The 16,761-nt window shown below is 49.6% G+C and overlaps 2 non-coding genes across 2 annotated transcripts; both read right to left on the minus strand.

The window, feature by feature from the left end:
- Positions 1-3,803: 3,803 nt before the first annotated feature.
- TRNAK-UUU lies at positions 3,804-3,876 on the minus strand. Its single transcript has one exon. It is a non-coding gene; the product is annotated as a tRNA-Lys (tRNA).
- Positions 3,877-8,168: 4,292 nt separating this feature from the next.
- On the minus strand, positions 8,169-8,241 carry TRNAV-AAC. Its single transcript has one exon. It is a non-coding gene; the product is annotated as a tRNA-Val (tRNA).
- Positions 8,242-16,761: the final 8,520 nt, after the last annotated feature.

A 16,761-nucleotide genomic window follows, 5' to 3' on the forward strand; every position in this document is an offset into this window, starting at 1 on the left:
GATGAGGTGGCCAAGAGGTTAAGGCAATGGACTGCTAACCCATTGTGCTCTGCATGCATGGGTTCAAATCACATCTTCAGTGGATGCGTTTAGTCTTCACCCATCCTGTATAGACAACCATGTCCCCTTTGGTACAATGACAGATCAAACAATAATGCTTCTTGCAAACAGAAACTCAGACAACCCTCTCTGCTCCCCCTTCCCAGCTTTAAATAAAATGTCTAAATCTCAGATTTCTAAAAAAAAAAATCTCTAGTTCTGTATTAGTTTTTATCTCAAAAGGTAACATCCTCATAATCTCCCTCAAACACCCTGGGACCTCCCCAAATTATAAAAATACCCCATTTCTCAGCAAGGCCATGACAGTGACCCACAGCTAGAATGTCTAGGCCAAGCTGTTCTGAAGGAGGCAACTCAAACATTTTCTCCCTGCTTCCCTTGGCAAGGTCTGACTGGGAAAAGAAAATTCCCCAAACTGAAAATTTTCTGCTGAAAAACCAATACTAGTATGTTTGAGAACTTTGATTTGAATGTATTATTGTTATTCTCTTCTGATTTATCTCATTTCAGTCTTTGTCCTCCAGATGTGTTTCCAGCTGTTGAGTTGGGGTGGGGGGGCAGTTCATAATGTCTCTACTTCCCTTTCATAGTTTCTTCCAACTTGCTAGGAAATACCTTTGCTACGACATGAGTCAAGCACTGTCCATTGTCTCTGTGCTATCTCGGAGAAGTCTGCATTGTACATGGTTCCTGGGATAGTCCTTGGGCGTGTGGATACCTACAATGGGCCAGCAGGGTGTCTGGCTCCTCCATTTTTGCACCTGAAAGGCTGGTGGGGGGCATTTCCCAACCTCATAACATATTTCTGTAATGCACACAGAGCAAACTTCATAACTTCCCAAACCAATGTGAGCACATAGAATGCAAGAAGACATTAATGTTCAATAGATGAACAGTTCAAGATTTTTAAAATGATACCTCACCAGGCAGACTTTGATCAAAACGTATCATCACTATATGAGAGTGGTGAATATGGGGCTTGCAGGGTGCTGCTTTGAGTACAGCGTGCCACTCCTGGGCTTACATTGCAATGGGAACGTACCCTTAGAGTCCATCTCTCCTGGGATAAAGATGGCAGGATGGCTAGCCTGGGTCATCTGACTTGGGCTCATTATGCTAAGGCTGAGAGGCTAAAAACTGTGGTGCAGATATTTGTGTTCACACTGAAGCCTGGTTTCAGAAACCCTCACCCCTCGTGGGGTCTCAGAGGTTGGGCTCAAGTCCCTATGTCTGCACTGTAATTTTATAGTCTTGCAGCCCCAGCCCCATACGCCTGAGTCAGCTGACCCGGGCTTTGAGACAGGTGCCCTGGGTGTGTTAATCACAGTGTAGACATAATGTTAGGGTACTTCTCCAGTGCAATGAAACATCCAGGGCAGGCCTGTGTTGGAATAATCAGGGTCATGTGGCTTGGGCTGTAAAGTTGCAGTGTACGTGTCACAGCTCAGGCTCAGTACCCTGCTCTAGGAGCCCAGAAGGTGGGGAGGGAGTTTAGCAAGTGGAAATGGTAAAACCGCAGGGAAATATTACCCTGGGGTCATGTCAGTTCTCCATTGGTCTGTCTGCTTTTGGGGCAGGGATAGTAACTCTCAGTGGTGCCTTGTTGAGCGGCTTTTGGGGCACCTGCTCTTGGCTGCTGTCAGAAGACAAGATTCAGAACTAGATGGTCCTTTGGTCTAGCCCAGTGTGGTTTTTCTTATGGTTTAAATTACACTCCAGGCACCAATAATAGAGTTACTGAAAGTTTAGGAGTTAGCAGCTGGTAGATCATGGATGACGGGCAGGGGCAGGGGCAGATCTGGGCTCTCACACCAAATGCTCTTTGTGGCTGCCAGAATCTGTGGGAGGCTCAATTAGGTAACACTGAGTGTTAAGTCCTGCTTTGTGCATCGTGTATGAGAATGAAAATCCTAAACCGCCCTTTGCAACAACAAATGCAGCAGGACGTTTTATTGTCCCTGCCCCAAAGCAGACAGACCAATGGAGAAATGCCATTGAGTCCAGGGTAATACTTCATTGCGGTTTTACCTTTTTTGCTTGCTAAACTCCCTTGCAACTTTGAGGGGGCCCAGAGCCCAGTATTGAGCCTGAGCTGAGACATCTACACTGCAAATTTACCACCCCACAGCCAAAGCCTCGGGAGCCTGAGCTGGCATGGGGCAGCCTTGGGTGTTTCATTGCAGTTTGGACATAGCATAGCATTATGTCTACATTGTCATAAACACACCCAAGTCACTATTCTCAAACCCTGGGTCAGTTGATTCAGGCTTGTGGGGCTTGTGCTGCAGGGTTATAAAATTACCGTGTAGACACTTGGGCTTGAGCCCAGCCTCCAAGACCCCATGAGGGGTGAGGGTCTCCGAGCCTGAGCTCCAGTCTGAGCCCAAATGTCTGCACTGCAGTTTTTAGCCTTACAACCTGAGCCCAAGGAGTCCAAGTCAGATGATCCAGGCCAGTCGGGCCACAGGGCTTTTATCACAGTATAGATGCCCTCTCAGAATATGTCTACATTGCAATGTAAGCCCAGGGTTAGCAGAAGTCATGTCAGCAGCCCCAACTCATAAACCTAAACTACAAGGAAAAGACCCACCCCCAAATAAGCTGGGCAGTGTCCTTCTCTCCACGGTTCGTAAGTCCGACAACCAAAAGTCCTTTAACATAAGCCATCCCTGCTCTTCACCCCACTCACAGCTGTTGTCCTTAGTCAGTGCAAGCCCAGAGGTGCCTCTGTACAGTTCACCTGCCATCCTGGGTGGAAAAGAGGGAAAATAAGAAGGCACCATACTCACTATGTTGTCTAGGGACTCACTCATCCCTTCACTGCCACCCTCTCCTAACATTGATCTAACCCCTAAATTTTAGTATTAGGACCCAGGGCCCAGCCAACTTGGCTTTGGAACCCCTGTCCCCTGCCTAGCGAGTGCTGTTGAATTGAGGTTGAGTCCCTCATTCAGGGTCTACCAAACACAGTTGGGCTGCCCTCAATTCACACAATAAGGATAACAACCCTTTATTTCTCCTGCCACAATAACAAAGAGACTGGGAATCCAACACCAGGCAAAAGTGATCATTTCGGCAAGCAATCCAACATATTTCCAACATACTGTAAAATCCACATGCAGACTCATACATAAAACCTTGCAAGAAAATCTTCCTGAGGGAGTCTGATGTACCTGCTGCTGGAGGGAGGGAGGGAGCCATGGGTTGGGATTGAGGAGCGACGTGAGGAGGAGGGGGCTGTGGGTTGGGATTGAGAAGCAGTGTAAGGAGGAGAGAGTTGTGGGTTGGGATTGAGGGGCACTGGGAATAGGAGGGGCTGTGGATTGGGACAGAGGAGAAGGGTGAAGAGGAGTAGGCTCTGGTTGGGAGTGAGGAGCAGTGTGCATAGAAGGGACAGAGGGTTGGGATTGAGGGGCACTGGGAAAAGAAGGGACATGGGTTTGGGCTGTAGAGCATCCTCGTTTGGGAATCCAGCAGGAAAGGGGAAGGCAGCAGGTGATTCTAGTTCCTTAGGGATATTCTGTGTGTTTGTATGTGTGTGTGTGTGTGCAGGGAAGGAACATGCTATATGCCCAGAGGCCTTTATTCCTCCAGGCTGCAAGGACAGATGGGCTGTCAGGAAGTTGCCCCTTCAAACCCACATACAAAAAGGCCTTTCTGAGGAAAGGGAAAATCCTGAAGAGAAAAAGGAACATCAGAAAGGACTCCAGAAAGACAGTGTAAGATCCTTATAAGTAGTTTATCACCTGACCAGGGACTTTAACCCTGGGCCCTCAGATTAAAAGTCTGATGCTCTACCAACAGAGCTAGCCAGGCTCACGAAAGAGAAGAGCAAGCTGGTGCAGAAGAGAAACTAGTGAAGAAAACAAGAGCAGGAAACAATAGGGGAAACCTGCTGCTCTGTGCGGCCTGGTCAACACTACGAGTTCATATCAAATTTAGCAGCATTAAATCTCATTAACGCTGCACCTGTCCACAGAACGAAGCCCTTTATATTGCTATAAAGGGCTCTTAGTACCAATATCTGTAATTCTCCCCGATGAGGGGAGTAGCACTGAAATCGGTATTGCCATGTCAGATTAGGGTTAGTGTGGCCGCAACTCGATGGTATTGGCCTTTGGGTGCTATCCCACAGTGCACCATTGTGACCGCTCTGGACAGCAATCTGAACTTGGATGCACTGGCCAGATAGACAGGAAAAGCCCCGCAAACTTTTGAATTTACTTTCCTGTTTGCCCAGCATGGAGTGCCGATCAGCACAGGTGGCCATGCAGTCCCAGAATCAAAAAAGAGCTCCAGCATGGACCGTATGAGAGATACTGAAGCTGATCTCTCTATGGGGAGATGAATCTGGTCTTTCAGAACTCTGTTTCAAAAGACGAAATGCCAGAACATTTGAAAAAATCTCCAAGGTTATGATGGACAGAGGCCACAGCAGGGACTCAACACAGTGCTGAAACTTAAAGAGCCGAGACTAGCGTACCAGAAAGCCAAAGAATGAAATGGACGCTCACAGAGGGAGGAGCGACTGATGACTGTAGCTATTACACAGTTCCCACACTCTCCGAAAACCATTTGAATTCTTGGCTGAGTTCCCAAAGCCTGAAGGGTCAAAAACGTTGCGGGTGGTTCAGAGTATATGTTGTTCGCCCCCTCCCCCATGAAAGCAAACGAAAAAAAATTGTTTCTTGCCTTTTTTCAATGTCACTGTATGTCTGTTGGATGCTGCTGGCAGACGTGGTGCTGCAGCGCTACACAGTAGCATCCCCTTCCTTTCCCTTCCGTACGTCAGAAGGTACAGTAGAACTGGTATCCGTCATCGTCATCCTGTGAGTGTTCCTGGCCGGCCTCGGTAAGGTCGGCCGGGGGTGCCTGGGCAAAAATGAGAATGACTCCCAGGTCATTCTCTTCTTTAAGCTTTGTCTAATGGAGATTCAGTCCTGCCTGGAATATCATAGCAGCTGGACGCTGCCCTCCCCTCCCCCTTTGAGCTCTGTTTGCAAAGGCAATAAAGTCAGTGTTGTTTCAAATTCATGCATTCTTTAGTACTTCACCACACAAATGGGGGGACACTGCCATGGTAGCCCAGGAGGGTTGGAGGAGGAGGGAAGCAATGGGTGGGGTTGTTGCAGGGGCACCCACTAGAATGGCATGCAGCTCATCATTTCTGCGGGATGTCTGGGGCTCTGACTGGGAGCAGCCGTTGGCCTCTCTGGTTCTTTAGTAGACTTGCCTGATAGTCTAGACAGGACTGACTCTCCCTTTAGACAAAACTTAAAGAAGGGAATGACCCGGGGAGTCATTCCCATTTGAGTCCATGCGCTCCCAGCTGACCTCACTGAGGCCGGCCAGGAGCACCCATGACAGCAGCAGATGGTACAGTATAACTGGTAACTGTCATTGTCAACTTGCAAAGCAGCAGACGGCACAGTATGGCTGGTAACCATCTTTGCTAACTCGCAAAAGGCAAGAGGATGTTGCTGTGTAGCACTGCAGTATCGCATCTGTCAGCACCATCCAGTAGACATATGGTGACAGTGAAAAAAGGCTGAACAGGCTCCATGGTTGCCATGCTATGGCGTCTGCCCAGGCAATCCAGGGAAAAGGGCGCAAAATGATTGTCTGCCGTTGCTTTCACAGACGGAGGAGTGAGTGAAGACATTTACCCAGAATCACCCACGACACTGTTTTTGCCTCATCAGGCATTGGGATCTCAACCCAGAATTCCAATGGGCGTGGGAGACTGCAGGAACTATAGGATAGCTACGGGATAGCTACCCACAGTGCAACGCTCCGGAAATCGATGCTAGCCTCGGTACACGGATGCACATCACCGAATTAATGTGTTTAGTGAGGCCACGTTCACTCGACTTTATACAATCTGTTTCCAAAAACTGGTTTCTGTAAAATCGGAATAATCTCCTAGCATAGAGATACCCTGTGATTCACAACTTTGGTGGCTAATTGAAAGGCTGATGGTTCAAACTCAAGTGAAGATGGAGGTGTTTTTTTTCAGTGATGAGAATCCAGTACATTTTAACACACCGAAAATCTCCTCAGTGCTGCTCTAGCCTCATTGGGCAAGTATAAGTAGCATCTTTGCCAGAGGCATTGGTGGTATAGTGGTGAGCATAGCTGCATTCCAAGCAGTTGACTTGGGTTTAATTCCCAGCCAATGCAGTGATGTGACATTTTCTCCTCTGGGAATTGGTTTAATTTCAGTCACATTGTATCAGTTTATCAATGGAATGAGAGAATCAATGTCCTGCAGGTCATTCAACACACAATGGAGGAAGAAAGGGGTGGGACTAGACAATGAGCAGGTGGAGTTATCCTGGTATTACAATGTTTGGTTTATTTTTTTAAAAAAACTTCCTTTACTTCCCTCTCCCTCTTAGACTTGGAGCCTTTAAGTTCAGAAGGGAGCAATGTGATCATCTAGTCCAACCTGCTGCACCTTACAGGCCAAAAGACCCCCCTCCCCTCCTGTAATAGACCCTGTAGGGGAGGCAGCTCTGTGCACTGCCCCTACCCCAGGCAGCACATGGACGACCTCTGCTCCCCTCCCCTAATGTGTGTGCAGAGATGTGCCAGCAGCACTAAGGTGGCTCCCTGCCCACTCTGCCTCCGTCCCTCCGTGTCACTCCCAGAAATGGCCGGCATGTCCCAGCATCCCCTGGGGTGGGGAGAGTGTCTCCATTCATTGCCCCTGCCCCAAGTACCAACTCCACAGCCCCCATTGGCCAGGAACTGCAGCCAATGGGAGCTCTGGGGGCAGTGCCTGCAGGCAGCGGCACACAGAGACCTCCTGGCACAGCTCACCTAGGAGCTGCTGACACAGGGTTGCGTGTACTGGTCACTTTGGGAGCTGCACTGCCCGCGGTAAGCGCCACCCCTCCTGCACCCCAACCCCCTCCCCCAGCGCAGAGCCAGCACCCCGCACCCAAATTTCCTCCCAGAGCTTTGCTTGTTTTCCTTTCACCCAGAACCATCCTTCTTCTTCTGGGATGCAAGTAGCCATCCCTGGGAAGCCAAGTGGCAGGCACAGGATTCTACCTCCCAGTAGCCAGCCGCACCTCCCCAGGCTTTGCAGAACAAATGGTGGCACTCTACTAACCCCACTTAGCCGCACTGAGGTGCTTAGCTTCTGCCCTGCCTTCCTCAGTTCGACTTCCCTCTTTTGCCCCATTCCTGCCTCACTTCCTCCTTTGGCAAGTCATACAAAGGAGGCCAGCAGGAAGAGCCAGCCTCCGCAGGCCAAACTCCAAGGGCAGAGGAAGCCAAGCCACAAGGCTTCAAAGGGTGACTCTCGAAGATCATCAAGCTTTCCTCTGCTGATGCCAAGGCTTTTTCCTCAGCTCATTTCACCACCCTCTGCCATGAAGGGGTTAGGGTTATGCAGGTGTTACCCAAAATTGGGCCAGCTAGTAAGCATAGGGAGGACTAATGACTCACCTGAGTCTGGCAAATAGCAGCACATTTATTATACTGATAGCTAAGCTCAAAATAAGAGGGGGAGTAGGGGTCACACTCGCACTCGCATACTCACGCTCCCAGGACAGGCACAGCACTGGAGATGTCAGGATTCTGCAAGGTAAGTGTCTCACAGCGCAGCTATGGACGGTGCAATGAAGGTAAGTCTTCCTGAGGCACAATGAAATACAATGCAGAGAACCACTGGCCAGGCGGTCTGGGCAAAGGGCATTCACTGGAGGTACAAGCTTGTGAGTGACTCCTGAGCACATGGCCCCTTCTCCTTTTAAGGGCCTACACCTCATGGCCTGCGACTAGAGATGACTTGGCTGCATCTGGTTGGTCACACTCCACCCTGGGCAGTGTCCGTGCTTTGGGTGTGTGAGTGCTGCCTAATTAGAGTCCCAGACACCTTGTCTACCTGGGAGCTCTTCTGCTCTTCAACCAGAACATTCATCCTAGAAGCAGTCCAGGAGGGAGCGGGAGGGGAAAAGCCACTTCACAGGCATTCAGAGAGGGAGAGGAGACAAAAGTGGGAGCAGGGGAAGTATAACAGACCTTTTGAGCATAGAAATCACTGCTACTCCTACAACAGCAGGGACAGGCCAGTAGGAGCTGGGAGAATTAAGCCCACATGTTTCTGCCTGGTTTTGAACCAGGGACCTTTTGCATGTTAGACAAATGTGATAACCACTACACTACAGAAACTCTGTTACAGTGCTCTGCCCCTCCCTTCATAAGAATGGCCATACTGGGTCAGACCAAAGGTCCATCCAACCCCACATCATATCTGCCAACAGTGGCCAATACCAGGTGCCCCAGAGGGATTGAACCAAACAGGTAATGATTAAGTGATCTCTCTCTTGCCATCCATCTCCACCCCTGATAAACAGAGGCTAGGGATCCCACTCCTTACCCATCCTGGCTAATAGCCATTCATGGACTTAACCTCCATTAATTTATCTGCAAAAAGAAAGAGGAGTACTTGTGGCACCTTAGAGACTAACAAATTAATTTGAGCATAAGCTTTCAGTGGTCTAAAACCCACTTCATTGGATGCATGCAGTGGAAAATACAGCAGGAATATATATATATATATTATTGTGATGGGCAAGGCCAGATGGCTACAGTAAAGTACTGAGAAACAGGTATGTTAGCCCCAGGCTAAACAAATCCCTAGTACCCTGGTAGGCCATCCGGTGGAGCGCGGGTCTGCTGCTCTATCTCGGCGTTTACCTTTCTGCCACGCATCCGTCTCCGCCGGAAAACTGGCAAGATTTGCAGGGCAGGGTGACAGAGCGGCTCCGGAAATGGACAGGACTACTCCGGTGCCTCTCCCTTCGGGGGAGGGCACTGGTGCTTAATCAACTGGTCCTGTCCATGCTCTGGTACCGACTCAACACCCTGGTCCCGGCCCCGGGTTTCCTGGCCAACCTCCGGACGGTGATTCTGGAGTTCTTTTGGCCAGGGACACACTGGGTCTCTGCAGGGGTCCTCCACCTGCCCCTGGAGGAGGGGGGGCAGGGCCTGAAGTGCTTACGCGCTCAGGTCCATGTCTTCCACCTCCAGGCCCTGCAGAGGCTCCTGTTTGGTGCGGGTAGTCCGGCATGGAGTGTATTGGCGCATGCCTTCCTCCGCCGCTTCCGAGGGCTCCGATACGACCGGCAGCTCTTTTACCTCCATCCGAGAGGTCTTCCGCGAGACCTCTCCGGGCTGCCGGTCTTCTACCAAGACCTCTTCCGGACCTGGAAGCTCTTTTCAACGACCAGGTCCATGGCGGCCACCGTGGGGGTTGACCTCCTCGCGGAGCCACTGCTACACAATCCCCAGCTTCGTGTGCAGGTGGCAGAGTCCCCCACGGTGTGCCAGAGGTTGGTCTCAGCAGGAGTCACCAGGGTCGGAGACCTCCTGGACTACGACCGGAGAGACTGGCTGGATCCCCTGATGCTCGCTCAGCGCATGGGGCTCTCCAGACCTCGTACTCCCCAGCGCGTACTTCAGGAGGTGAAGGCCGCTTTACTGCCCGCTGCTCGGGCTTACCTCGACCGGGTCCTGCGAGAGGGCACGCCCCGCCCACCCTCCACCCCAGGCCCCGTGGACATTTTTATCGGGCCCCTGCCTCATGGATCCAATCGGCCCCCTCACCCTTTCACTGCCAGCCGGCTGCATGATCTGCAGCCGGTTTTGTTCCAGACCGCGCCACGGAAACATCTGTACTCGCTCGTGCTCCATACCCTTCACTACCTCACCCTCGCATCCCGCCCCGATACCAAATGGCGGGACCTCCTGCCGCCTCTTGAGGGTGAGGAGCCCCGGTGGGCCAGCTTGTACTCTGCCCTGGTCCCGAGGCCCGCCGGGGATATCAGTTGGCGGCTCCTTCACGGAGCCGTCAGCACGGGCGTGTACTTGGCGTGGTTCACATCTGTCCCTAGCACCTGCCCTTTCTGTGGTGAGAAGGAGACCTTGGTGCACGTTTATTTGGAGTGTGCCAGGTTGCAGCCCCTGTTCCGGCTCCTCCTGAATATTTTCCTGCATTTTTGGTTGCACTTTTCCCCTCACCTTTTTATCTACACGCTCCCCATCCGTGGCCCCACGAAGTCGCGGGATCTCCTTCTCAACCTCCTCTTGGCCCTGGCCAAACTGACCATCTACAACACCAGGGAGAGGAGGTTGGCCGACGGGATTTCCTGCGACTGTAGGGCCTATTTCCATTCCTCCGTCTGCTCACGCATCTGGGCAGAGTTCCTCTGGGCGGCGTCCACTGGCTCCCTTGACGTCTTCGAGGAGCAGTGGGTGTTGTCCGGGGTTCTCTGCTCGGTGTCCCCATCAGGTTCCCTTCGTTTAGCCCTATGACCTCACTCCCGATCCTGTTTTTTTCATTAGTTGTCCCCCGTAATTATTTGGTGTCCCAGACCTGTGGGTCCTCCCCTTAGGCTGGGGGGAGGCCCTTTAGAAGTGGGCGGGCTTCGCCCGCCCACCCCCGCTGGATGCCAATAGGACCCTGGTAACCAAATGGCAGTTGCTCCAGGTTAATCAAGGCACCTGGGGCCAATTAAGATCTTTCTAGAAGGCAGTAGAGATAGCTACTTTAATTAGAACACCTGCAGCCAATCAAGGCAGGTTAATCAGGGCACCTGGGTTTAAAAAGGAGGTCACTCCAGTCAGGCAGGGGGGAGCAAGAGGAGAAGGAGTGAATTCTGCTGGAGGATTGAGGAGGACAAGCGTTATCAGACACCAAGAGGAAGGTCCTGCGGTGAGGGTAAAGAAGGTGTTTGGAGGAGGCCATGGGAAAGTAGCCCAGTGAGTTGTAGCTGTCATGCAGCTGGTACAGGAGGCACTATAGACAGCTGTGATCCACAGGGCCCTGGGCTGGAACTCAGAGTAGAGGGTGGGCCTGGGTTCCCCCCAAACCTCCCCAACTCCTGATCAGACACAGGAAGAGCTGACCCAGACTGTGGGTTCCACAAGAGGGGAAGATCACTGAGGTGAACAATCTGTCAATAAGTGCAGGACCCACTAAGGTAGAGGAGGAACTTTATCACTATACACAGAGAACATGAAAAAATGGGTGTTGCCGTACACACTATAACAAGAGTGAGCAGTTAAGGTGAGCTATTATCAGCAGGAGAAAAAACCTTTTGTAGTGATCATCAGGATGGCCCATTTCCAACAGTTGACAAGAAGGCGTGAGTAACAGTAGGGGGCCAAATAAACATGGGGAAATAGTTTGACTTTGTGTAATGACCCATCCACTCCCATTCTTTACTCTAGCCTAATTTAATGGTGTCCAGTTTGCAAATTAATTCTAATTCAGTAGTCTCTTGTTGGAGTCTGTTTTTGAAGGTTATTTGTTGTAATATTGCGACTTTTAGGTCTATCATCAAGTGACCAGGGAGATTAAAGTGTTCTCTGACAGATTTTTGAATGTTATAATTCTTGACATGTGATTTGTGTCCATTTATTATTTTATGTAGAGACTGTCTGGTTTGGCCAATGTACATGGCAGAGGAGCATTGCTGGCACATAATAGCATATATCGCATTGGTAGATATGCAGGTGAATGAGCCTCTGATAGTGTGGTTGATGTGATTAGGTCCCATAATGGTGTCCCCTGAATAGATATGTGGACAGAGCTGTCAACAGGCTTTGTTACAAGGATAGGTTCGTGGGTTAGTGCAATCTGGGGTGGGTGGAACCATGCAAATGACATCACCTCCAAAAGGCCTTTACAACACATCACCAATGGATGCCAGGCTAGAGTTCATAGCGACCCTGCTTAACCTAGATTGTGGCAAAGATTCAAAAACACTGAACGTTAAAACTCACCAAACATGAGTCAATCCATCCTCATCGTCGTATCCGCTCGTTATACTCCACACCTGAACGTAGCCGTCACATGGGCAACATACCCTCCTAACTCAGTGTCTGACTGTTAACCTTTTACCCCCAGTCGGGACTACTGCAGATTATGTATTCCTTATGCCACCCGATCTTAAACAGAACTTCGCACCCCCTGGGTAATCTATATGTTGTTCCCTGATCACCAGAAACTTCTGTGCCTAAATGCTGTACCATACATTTTTTTTAAACGTCATCTTAATAAAATGTTGACATTTGTTCAAGATCCCGGCTCCTGTTTCTTTGCAAGGCTTGTGCACTTGCTCTGGGTTTTAGTCTGCTAAGACAGTGGTGGGGGGCAATTGAACCAGATGCGCTTGCCTGCTGCAGACGGATCCAAGGCTGAATCTCGTCCCCCACAAGCTGAAGGCTTAACTGAAAACAGTTTAAGAAGTGTTCCCGTCTCCGGCACTCAGCTACCCAGCTCCCAGTGGGGTCTAAACCCCAAATAGATCCCTTTTACCTTGTATAAGCTGTAAAATCCTGTGACCAGGGCAGCTGCCTGGCAGCCTGCGCATCTGCCTGCCAGCGTGAGAGCTCGTAAGGCTCTAATCTGGATAGTGCCAGCTGGGTGGCAGAGGTGTGAAGAGCCAGCAGAGTGGTGCAGTAGAAGCATGTTGGCTCCATAACCCCGAGGCTGATGGGTTGAAACCATCCTCTGCTACATGAGTGCTTTTCTCTCTGGGCCTTTAAGCAATCAAAACTCTCTGGCTTGTTAGCCCAACTCTGTCTGCCATGCGCCTGGGCAGCAGCAGGACTGTCTCAGAAGAGCAGCTCCCACCCCCCACCCTAATTTTGTGAGGCCATTATCTCTTGTAGTGGAAAGAAAGTAGAATTGTGGTTGGACTTTCGCTATTCTTGTTCCGGGAGTCAGTGGCTGTGAGGCAACCCTTACTGATAATGGCAGAGGAAGAGTTCTCTCTTCTGCATTGATGCTGCATTTTTTTGTTGTGCCTTTTCTCCCCCGCTGTTCAAGGCAGGCTGGCAGGCTTGGTGGCTTGGGGAGGTGGGTCAAGCCTGGTTTCTCTTGGCAGACACTGGTTGAGAACCTGTGCTGTATGGTATCTCTCCTTAGTCATCTCTTGTCTAAACTGACCAGCCCTAATGTCTGTAGTCTCATCTCATTCTTTGGAAGCCTGCTATTTACCCCTTTCCGTTGCAAAAACTGACTATTTAGTCCTACCCTTTCTTTCCAAGCTGCTAACCAATTACTGATCCATGAGAGGGCACAAGCCATCTGGAATAGCTTGTGACTGCGAGTAGCAACCCCAGGGCAGACTGTTAAGAAGCAGGGCACAATCCCCAAACTGGTTGTGTGTTCTAGACTTACATTTCACCAAGTGTCAGATTAGGGAAGAGGTCCCTTTTATGACTTTTTAAAGCAAACTTGCTATGTTTGCATCATTTAAGCGTTCTATGCAGAGGACTAGAAATGTTTTTATTAACCTGTATGTTAGATCATTTTAACATTGGCTGGAATCAAAATGTTATTAAAGTCATAAGAACTAATTTAACTGATACTTCCTCTATCTCAGGACTAGCTATTAAACTGATTTTTGGACTAGGGAGATGGAATAGCAGCTTCCTCCATCCATTGCACACATCACTCTGTTATTGTGGCACTGAACCTCCAGGAGCGGAGGACCTCCCTATGGGGAGAATATCATGGTTGAAGAGCAGCAAAGAAAAGTGGTGTTGTCTGTGTTCCCGTTTGGTTTGTACTGAGTATGGTTTTGAGTCATTTGTAACTCTTTCGTCAGTTATTAGTAAGATCTTATTATTAGGCCTCTGAGTTGAAAGGCTGCTCTTGCAGGTTTTACTTTGTCGTCTGTAGGTCAAACAGCTGCTTTCTTAGAGGAGGCAATGGGTTTGCTCCCTACTTCAGATTTTCTACAGGAAATCAGAGAAAAGAAACTAGAGGAGAGTGGTTTCTAGACACTCTCCCACCCATCTACCACACACATAGATTTTTCAAAGGCATTAACTTTTCCTTCTCTATGGAGCTTGTATTCTTCATAGAGCAAAATAAAACAAAAACATGCAAGTCCAAGCCTAATGCAGTATGAAACGCAATACAGATAAAATCTCACCCTCAGAGAGCTTCCAATAAGTTTCTTTCGCAGACTAGACTTATTTCTTGTCTGGGCCCAATCTTTTCGCCTTGTATAGTCCTTGTTCCAGCTCAGGTGGTAGCTAGAGGATTTCTAATGACTGCAGCCACCTTTCTTCTGTTCCCCCCTCCCCCTTATATAACTTTGGTACAAGGCAGGAATCTTTTGTCTCTCTCCTGGGGAAAAGCCTCAGGTTTAAGATGGATTCCTGTACCAGATGACATGGGTACATGTCCTGTGAGACCACAAGCCATCATTCTTCCTGGCTTGACTGACAAATGGTGCAGGACAGAGCCATCTACAGCCAATAGTCCTAGTTAATGGGAGCCATCAAGGGTCCAAACCATTATTAATGGCTCACACTTTGCATCATTACAACAGGACCTCAGAGTTATAGTTCCTATTTCTAGTTTCAGATCCAAGAATGATCGAGTCATACAAATAGGATGAACACACTCAGTAGATTATAAGATTTGTAATGATAGCTTACAAGAGACCTTTTGCATGGAGCATAATCCAGTTACATTATATTCACATTCATTAGCATATTTTCACAAAATCCTATGGAGTGCAATGTCACAGCAGGGAAAGAGTTTTACTGAGGCACCTGGGAGCAGTTGAGTTTCGCGTTCAGGCTGTGGCATGAATTCCCCCAGGTTTCTCATAAGCACACAGGGACCTTTGGGGGTGCTCTCAATACAGGAATGGCCCAGACACGATAAAGTGATGGGGATTGCATTTTCCTTTTTTATTTTTGTACTTCCAATGACATTTCTATTTGTGATTTCGTTTTGCTTTGTATAACTGTGTTTTCTCCTGGATCTGATATTTAACTAAAAAAAAGAATAAGGCCTCAGGGTGCCGGATGGAGGAGCAGGCTGGGGCTAGGACTAGGACTGCTAAGAGAGCGAGAGTAGCAGGTTTTCTGTATTGTTTCCCGCCTTCATTTTCATGACTAGTTTCTCTTGTGCACGAAATTTGTTTTGTGCACATATGAGCCTGGCTAGCTCAACTGGTAAAGCAGCAGACTTTTAATCTGAGGGTCCAGGCTTCAAGTCCCTGGTAGGCTGAAAAGGGAACCATTCCCCTCTCCAGGATGTTATTTGACATCACCTTTTTTCCCCAGGACTTGGCCTTTCCTAGGAAGGGCCAGTACTGCCTGGAACTGAAGGGGCAAATTCCTCACATGCCCACTGGCCTCTCAGTCTGGATTAAGAAAGGTCTCTGGGAGCTGCAGAAAATTGCTGCATGAGAACTTGGTGAGCAAATGCAGGGCTATCCACACCAGAACTCAGCAGAGGTCTGGGGGTTCCCTATTGGTCCCATGGTGTAAGGGCCAGCACTTGGGACTTTGAATCCTGCAATCTGAGTGGAAGTCTCGGTGGGATCTTAGGACAATTCCTGTGCCACAAATCCTGTTGAGTCTTCCAAGGCTCTATCTTGCTTTCTCAAAGGCCATGAAAGCCTGTCTTTTGCCCGCTAGCTGTTGTGATTTGAACACAAGAGGGGACATTTGATCCAGAAGCCAGGCCATGCCTGGCATCCTGTAGGTAGGGATGTGAGCTGCATTTCCTCTGAGTCCTGAAGCTGGGCTGCAGCCTGGCCTAGGAAGCAGCCCTATTGGTTGACCTACTGGCCCAAAGTCACTTGGGCAGTGTTGGTGTCCCCAGGAATGCTGAAGGGAATAAGGGAGGGAAGCTCAATACTTCCCCCTATCAGTCAGGGCGGAAGAGGAGGGCTGCAAGAGTGGGCAGGTTGATGGATGGGCCTTCTACCATTCGGCTGGGGACGAGGTGGGGAACGCGAACTGGGAGAAATGGTTGCTGGCCTGTGAGGAATGATTTGGCCGGTGGCGTAATTGGACCTTATTACCTACAAGGTTGTCATGCTCAAGACCCATCTGTGGGGAATTTCCTTAGCCATGTGTTTCCCCTGCTCCATGAGTGCTGCTGAGACTGAACACAATGGCCTTCCACTCTTGTGGGGCAACAGGATGTCCCTACCTAGTCAGGAGAAGTGCGGCTTTTCTGCCGTATTAGAAGGGGGGTTAGGTGTGGTGGGCTTTGAAGCCTTGTACAGCTCTACTTTTTTGTGTTTCAATTTTCAGTGGTGGCTGAGCTGGAGGGCAGGTCAGGCCCGAGGGGAATGGTGGGGCAACCACAAAGAACTCAACTGACTCTTCTGATATGGCCGTATTTGTTTTGACCCCACTGGATGCAGCACCTGGTACGGGATGGCTGATGGTGGCAGAAGGGGGAGGAGTAGACGCATAGACTTTAAGGTCAGAAGGGACCATTATGATCATCTAGTCTTACCTCCTGCACAGTGCAGGCCACAGAATCTCACCCATCCACTTCTATAACAAACCCCTTACCTGTGTCTGAGTTACTGAAGTCCTCAAATTGTGGTTTGAAGACCTCAAGCTGCAGAGAATCCTCCAGCAAGTGACCCATGCCCTATGCTGCAGAGAAAGACAAAAAACCTCCAGGGCCTCTGCCAATCTGCCCTGGAGAAAATTCCTTCCTGACCCCAAATATGGTGATCAGCTAAACCCTGAGTAAGTGGGCAAGACTCACCAGCCAGCACCCAGGAAAGAATTCTCTATAGTAACTCAGATCCCAACCCATCTAACATCCCATCACAGACCACTGGGCATACTTACCTGCTGATTAGGAGGTTAGGAAGTCCCCCCCTACCCCCCAGTGTTCTTCTATTCCCA

This window comes from Gopherus evgoodei, unplaced genomic scaffold, assembly GCF_007399415.2.
Source record: "Gopherus evgoodei ecotype Sinaloan lineage unplaced genomic scaffold, rGopEvg1_v1.p scaffold_177_arrow_ctg1, whole genome shotgun sequence".
In the NCBI taxonomy this organism is placed as follows: domain Eukaryota; kingdom Metazoa; phylum Chordata; order Testudines; family Testudinidae; genus Gopherus; species Gopherus evgoodei.